The sequence below is a fragment of the Elephantulus edwardii genome, unplaced genomic scaffold (assembly GCF_000299155.1).
Source record: "Elephantulus edwardii isolate Elephantulus edwardi_28Jun2011 unplaced genomic scaffold, EleEdw1.0 scaffold00046, whole genome shotgun sequence".
NCBI lineage: Eukaryota > Metazoa > Chordata > Mammalia > Macroscelidea > Macroscelididae > Elephantulus > Elephantulus edwardii.
The window spans coordinates 17,705,011-17,712,659 of record NW_006399796.1 but is presented as its reverse complement, the minus strand read 5'-3'; positions in this window follow the sequence as shown (position 1 = coordinate 17,712,659).

Below are 7,649 nucleotides of genomic sequence, written 5' to 3'. Positions count from 1 at the left end.
ATTCTCATAAACTTTAATTTCAATTAAAATTGATAAACTAAAAAAAATAATAGATCATATACCAAAAATATTTGGAACTGTCTAAAAATGAACCTAGAGAGTAAGCACTGGTTTTATATACTTAAGTAAAAGTGAAAAGAACATGAACAATTGAATTAAGCATTGAACTCAAAAGTTGAGATTTTCCTGGTTATTATTTCCGTGTATTATTTTCCTAGAGAAAAAAATCCCTATGATAATTCACATGCACATCCCAGAAGGAAAAAAATAAAACAATAATTTTTTTTAAAGTACTGGTTTGTAAAAGAGAAAATTAGTTATTAGTAGGTACCATCAAGTTAACTACCATATAGAGCAACACCATAAACAACAGATCTAAACCTTGCTCTAAACCAGAGTCTTATCCTGTCTTTAATTTGCTCAAATGCATTGTTAGTCACTGTGTCAGTCTATCTTGTTGAGGGTCTTCCTCTCTTTCTCTGACCCTCTATCTTTCCCAGTACGGCATCTTTCTGCATCTTTCTTCTAACAACATGTCCAAAGTACGTGAGACAAAGTTTCACCAGCCTTTCCTCTAAAGGACACACTGGTTGCCCTTCCTCCAAGGCAGATTTGCATGTTCATAACTGGTGGTCTTGTTAGTTGGAACCAACTCATAGACCCTCTAGCAGGTTTTCAGAGGCAATAAATTGTAGGGGATGAAATTTCCCAGAACGTGAACAAACTTTGTAGTTATTAAAGAAAACAAACAAAGTTGAAAAAGACTCTCAAGAGTCAGTACAACATTTTTAAAGAAAACTTTTCATTATGAAAATACTTAACTTTATACAAAATTAGATATTGTTTTTTCTCATATGCTGTAGAGTTCATTATGATTCATCCCAACATGAACAGATCTGAACTTTGTCCTAGTCTGCATCATTCTCTCGATCTCCAACAGGACTGAGACCATTGTTACAGTCACTATGTAAATCCACCCAAATAAGGATCTTGAACTGACCCTCCAACTCTCCCAAAGTGATAATTTTTCTAAAGACTAGCCCTTCTTGACAATATGTAGAAAGTATGTGAGGCAAAGTTTCAATACTGTTGCCCCAAGAAATACCATACTGACAATTCCTCCAAAAAAGACTTGTTTGTTCTTTCGGCAGTCCATAGGATATTCAGTATTCTTCTTCAACATTACAACTCAAAGGCATCAATTCTTCTTCTGTCTTCCTTTTTCATTGTCCAATTTTCAAATATATAGGAAATAATTGAAATTATGACTTGGATTACATGCATCTTAGTCTTGAAACTGATAACTTTGCTCTTTAACACTTTGGAGAAATCCTTGACAGTAGATTTTCCCAATGCAATATATATTTGTTTCTGGACTGTTGCGACCACTGGTGTTGATTGCAGATCCAAGTAAAATGAAATCACTGACAACTTCAACCTTTCTCTGTCTTAATGTCTTCTATTGATCTTTAGTCCAATAGTAAGGATATTTTTCTTTATTGATGTTTTGATGTGATCCATATTGAAGCCTGTAGTTTTTGATCTTCTTCAGTAAGTGATTCAACTCTTCTTCACTTTGGGTAAGCAAGATTGTGCCATCTGCATAATGCAAGTTATTGGTGAGTCTTTCTCCAAACTTGATGTCACATTCTTCTTCATAGAGTCCAATTTCTCACATTACTTGCTCAGCATTCACATTTAATAGGTATAGAGAAAGGATACAACCCTTATGCATGCCTTACCTGATTTTAAACCATGCAGTGTTCCTTATTCTGTCCAGACAACTGTTTCTTGGTCTATTTGTAGGCTCGCGTGAGTACATTTAAATGTTCTAGAGTTCTCATTCTTATCAAAATTTTTCAGAATTGTTTATATATATATACAATCGTCTGTATATACATAGTCAAATGCCTGTGCATAGTCAATAAACTAGAAATACCTTTCTCATATTCTCTGCTTTTAGCCAAAATCCATCAGCAATGATATCTCTTGTTTCAGGACCTCTTCTGAATTCAACTTTAATTTCCAGAAGTTCAATATCAGTGTAATGTTTCAACTGTCTTAAAAATAGCTTTCAGCAGTATTTGACGTACAAAATTAGATGTTGTTATTTGTCATTAAGTCCACTACAACTCATAGCGATCCTATGAACAACGGATCTGAAATCTAGCCTATTCTGTGCCATCCTCATCACCTCTGATATACTTGAGCCCATACCTACAGTCACTTTGTCAATATATCTTGTTGAAGGTCTTCCTCTGTTTTGTTGACTCTCTACACTTCCAAGGATGATGTCCCTTTCCAAAGACTGTCCCCTACTGACAATATGCCCGAAATATCTGAGGCAAAGCTTCACTATCCTTGCCCTCAAAGAGCTCCTGATTACACCTTTTCCAAACCATATCTGTTTGTTCTTTTGCCTGAGCATGGGACGTTAGTTCTCTCCTCCAACCCTCCAACTTAAAGGTATTAATTATTCATCTGTCATCATTATTCATTGTCTAGTTCTCAGATGCTTAGTAGGTGATTCAGAAAACTGTGGCTTGAGTCACAAACACCTTGATCTTTCAACTGATATCATTGCTCTTCAGCAGAAGTCACTGACAACAAATGCAATATGTATCCTGATCTTCTGACTGCTGGTACCAAAGGTACTGATTGTGGAACCAAGGAAGATGAAATTATTGACAACTTCAATCCTTTTATCCATCTATCATGATGTTGCCTATTGTTCTAGTGGTAAGGATTTTTGTCTTCTCGATGTTGAGAGTCCATCCATGAATAAAGTACTTCAGGTCCTCCTGACTTGCAGTCACCAAGGTTGTGTCATCTGCATAATTGAGGTTGTTGAAGAGTCTCCCTCAAATCCTAATGCCACATTCTTATTCATAAAGCCCAGTCTGTCAAATGATTTGCTCAACATATAAATTGAATATGTATGGAGAAAGGATATAGGCCTCATGCACACCTTTCATGATTCTAAACCTTGTATCTAGATTTAAAATTTACCAACGTCTTGCTATTGTTCCATCTCTAAACAACTCCTTCCCCACTTTTACTTCCATAGAATAAAAGATATTAATTAAATTGTTGCCTCGTGTCAGTGCTTCATATTGTCATTTCATAACATAAACATTGGAGTTTCAGGTTGATAATACTTTTCCTTCAGCAACTGAATAACATTCCACTTGTTTCAGACCTCAGTGGTTTCTGCGGTGAAAGTTATTATTAAAATGTTTTATCCTAGAAATAAAATATCATTTCTCTTGATTTTTCCATGACTTTCTTTTAATTCTCATAAATTTGACTATGACATGATTTTGATGTTTATTTCTTGGCTTCTGTTTGGAATGCAGTCAGTTTCTTGAATGTATATACTCATGTCTTTTCCCAAATTTGTGGCATTTTTTTCATATTTATTACAAATAGTTTTTTAGAAATTCTATTCTCATGCTTCTGTTCTGAGATTCAAAGACCAAATGTCTTCTATCTTCTTAATTTTGGTGCCAAGTTAATCCACTAAGTTTTAATTGTTGTATTTTTTATTTCTACAATTTTAATCTGATTCTTCTTTCTATATTCTATTTCTTCATTGGAATTTTCTAATTTTCATTTCTTTCAAGCATGTTTATAACACCTATTGAAGCATTTTTGTCTTGGATATTTGAAAATTATTTTTTATAATTTTGTCATTTTTCTTTTTTCATATAAATTTCAATTTTTCTGAGTATTATGTTTATTAGTTTCCTAGAACTTTCATAACAAAATACAACAGATTCATGATTTTAAACAACAGAAGTTCATTCCCTCACATCTAGAGGCTAGAAGTCTGAAAATCAGTATGTTGTTGATTCTTTCTTAGAACTCAGTTGATAAATCACTCCCAAGTCTCTCATAGCTTCCAGTCCTTGGAATACATGGAATTCCTACAATGTCTGGCTCTTTCTTCTATCTTTGACTCTATGACTGTCTTGCCTCTGAGTCTACTTAAGTCTCTTCTCTTCTTACAAGAACATCCGTTTTATTGGAGTAGCAACTATCTTACTCCAGTAAGAACTCATGTTAACTTAATTGATTTCATCTTCAGGGTAGGACTTCAATGTATCTCTTTTTTTTTTTTTCCCTGACAGATCTGTTTGAGGGACAAAATTGAACCCATAACATTGTGATGAGTGATTTTTTTTTAATTGAATCTTGGCATTTTTGGTATTATGAGACTCAGGATATTAGTTAAATAACTTCTTTTATGCGGGCTCAGCAGACATTGTGTTGGTTGGGAGTCAGAATCACAACAAATTGTGCCTAAACCTTGAGGAGAATGGGAATCCTAGAATACTTGATTATACTCATGTGAAACCTGTGCTTGGACCAGGAGGCAGTCCTCAGAACAGAGCAAGGAAACACTGCATGGTTTAAAATCAGGGAGCGAGTGCATCAGGAATGTGTCCTGTTGCCATACCTTTTCAGTCGATATGCAGAACAGATCATTTGGGAGACTGGGCTTTATAAGGAGGAATGTGACATCAGGATTGGGAAGACTCCTCAACAACCTACGTTATGTAGATGACACAATCTTGCTTGCTGTAACTGAGGAGAATCTGAAGTGCTTGCTGCAAATAGTCCAGGACTGTATTCTTCAATATGAATTGAAGCTTAACATCAAGAAAACAAAGATTCTTACCACTGGGCCAACTGACAGCTTCATGACAGATGAAGAAGAGATTGAGACTGTTAACAAATTCAGCTTACTTGGTTCCACAATCAACACTCTTTGCACCAGCAATCAGGAAATCAAAAGATGAATTGCATTGGGAAAAATCTGCTGTCAGGGACCTCTCTAAAGTGCTAAATAGTAAAAATGTCAGTCTAGGAACTATGATGTGCCTGATCCAGTCCATGGCCTTCACAATTACTTATTGTGCATCAGAAAGCTGAACATTTCATGGACTGCCAAGAGAACAAACAATTCTGTCCTGGTGAGGGTAAAACCGAGCTTCTCCTTGGAGGCAAAGATTTTCAAACTCCATCTCACATACTTTGGGCATGTGGCCAGAACGACCAGTCCTTCGAGATGAATGTCATGCTTGGAAGGGTGGAGAATAGCACAGGAGAGAAGGAGCTCAGATGAGTTGGATTGTTATAGTAACGGGCAATAGGAGTAGGTGTGTCAGAGTCAGTGAGACTGGCTCAGGACTGGACAAGTTTCAGAGCTGTTGAACATAGATAGGGTTGCTCTGAATTGCTGGTGACTTGATGGCACATAGCAACAATAACAAACACCTTCTTCAGTAAGTTTAGGAAAGGATTACATAAAAACATAACCATTAATGCCAATTGTCACAAACCCCAGATCTGACAGTAAGTGCTTAATATCATTCAATACTCACATTTCCATTTTCCCTCTCTAGTATGGAAACAACACAAAATAAAGCATGAATTTTCTAGGTTAAATCAGGGCATTTGAAGAAAAACTTAAACAGACTCAAATTTATGAACTATGGGTATACTGGAAGGAAAACTGGAACAGTTAAAAGTTCTGGTCTACACACTGCCAGAAAAGAATCTTCCTCTAGCAAACAAGATCATGGCACGCACTACCGAATCTCTTTATCAGCATTGGTGAAAACAAAAGCACCTGCCAGCTCAAAGATGTTGCAGAAGAGCCAGTTTGAATATGTTTAGCTGTCCACACTCCACGCAATAATCCCAGCTCCCACAGCAGGCTCTGAAAATATCACTGTACCTTTTCAGAGGATCTCATTCTAGTTAACATCGATATACCCACATTTTACTAATTCTTGTCTCTTCTGACAGTACTGTGCTGGTCATTAGAGAGGAAACGTGTGTGAAGCCCTAGGGAGGAAATTTCACTCTGGTGTAAGTGACATCCAGTTTCAGTTCAATTAGAAAATCAAATCTGGTACAAACATTGTACTTAGTTACTGAATCAATACAGATTTCGCTTTTTCCAACCAGTGTCATTTATTTCAACAACATCCTGTAGCAGTCCCCATGCTCAAGATCTGGTTGACCTTATTTTTGTAGTGTCATATAATGTTTCATTATCTTCCGTAATTTCTGAAAACTGGTAGTTAAGGGTACCACATTTGGGGGCACGTCCTGTCTGGTTGTTTAGTTTTTATCAATAATTTCAGCTAGCTGAAATAATTGAATTTTTAAGTCAATTATTATAAAGTTTCTCTATTGCTTTTTCATCTGTTGTAGGTTTTTCCAATGACACTGATATTTGGTACTAGAAAATAGTTTGTTGGTGTAGACTCCCCCATGCATTTTAATACACCTAGCATGACAACTAAAAATTTCTCTAGATATTAACAAATAGCCTTCAGTGAAAAAAGTTCTCACTCCCAGTTAAGAACTTATAGGTTTTAGAAGTCATTTAGTAACTGTTACTTGGATCCAGTCAATCATTCTTAAGTTTACAACTGTTGGTGGTTGTTTTTTTTTTTTTAATTAAATAATTGCTTTCCTTCCAGTAAACGTAAAATAATTGCTTAAATATTCCATTTATTAGGATATTTAGAATAATGTGTCATATCTCAGCAATGCTCAAAAGTGATCAATGTTTTGTTTTAAAATTTTATTGTTGTTGCTGTTATATGCTATCGAGTCACCTGTGACTCATAGTGATCCTATGTATATTAGCTGTGAACCCTGTCCTATCCTATACTAAGTTCATTGTCTCTGACAGACCTAATCCCATTGCTTCAGTCACTGAGTCAATCCATCTACTCTTGGGTTTTCCTTTCCTGCACCGTACCTCTACCCTTCTAAGCATGATGTCATTCTCCAAGGACTGGTCCCTCCTGGCCATGTCCCCACAGTATATGAGAGGGAGCTTTAAAATCCTGCCTCCAGGAAGTAGCTTGGCTTCACCCTCTCCAGGACATACCTGTTTGTTCTCCTGGAAGTCCACAGTATACTCTACACTCTTCTCTAGCATCACAACTCAAAAACATTGATCCTTCTATCATCCTTAGTTCTTGTTCAGCTCCCTGATGCATAGCAAGTAATTGTGAAGACCACGGCCTGGATCAGGTGTACCTGAGTCACCGGACTGACAACTTTGCTCTTCAGTACTCTAGAGAGGTGCCTGACATTGCCAATGCCATTTGTCTTTTGATTTCCTGACTGCTGGTGCCAAGAGTATTGAATGAGGAACCAAGAAGCTGAAATTATTAATAGTCTCAATCTATTCTCCATCTATCATGAGGTGGACAATTGGTCCAGTGGTGAGAATCTTTTTTTTCTTGATGTTGAGCTTCAATCAATAACAAAGATTACATTCCTTGACCATCTGCAGCAAATACTTCACGTTGTCATCTGCATAAAATAAGTTGTTGATAGGTTGTTCCTTCATTCCTGATGCTACATTTCTTCTCATAAAGTCCAGCTTCCAGAGATATCAGTTCTGCATATAGATTGAAAAGGTATGGCAACAGGACACATGCTTGACACACACCTTTCCTGATCCTGAACAGTGTTTCCCTACTCTGTTCTGACTACTGCTTCCAAGGATAGGTTCTGCATGATTACAGTCAAGTGTTCTGGAATCCCCCGCCCTTTTTTTTTTTGATCCACATTTTAAAATATTTATATATCTCACATATTTTAGTCCTTTGAAATCC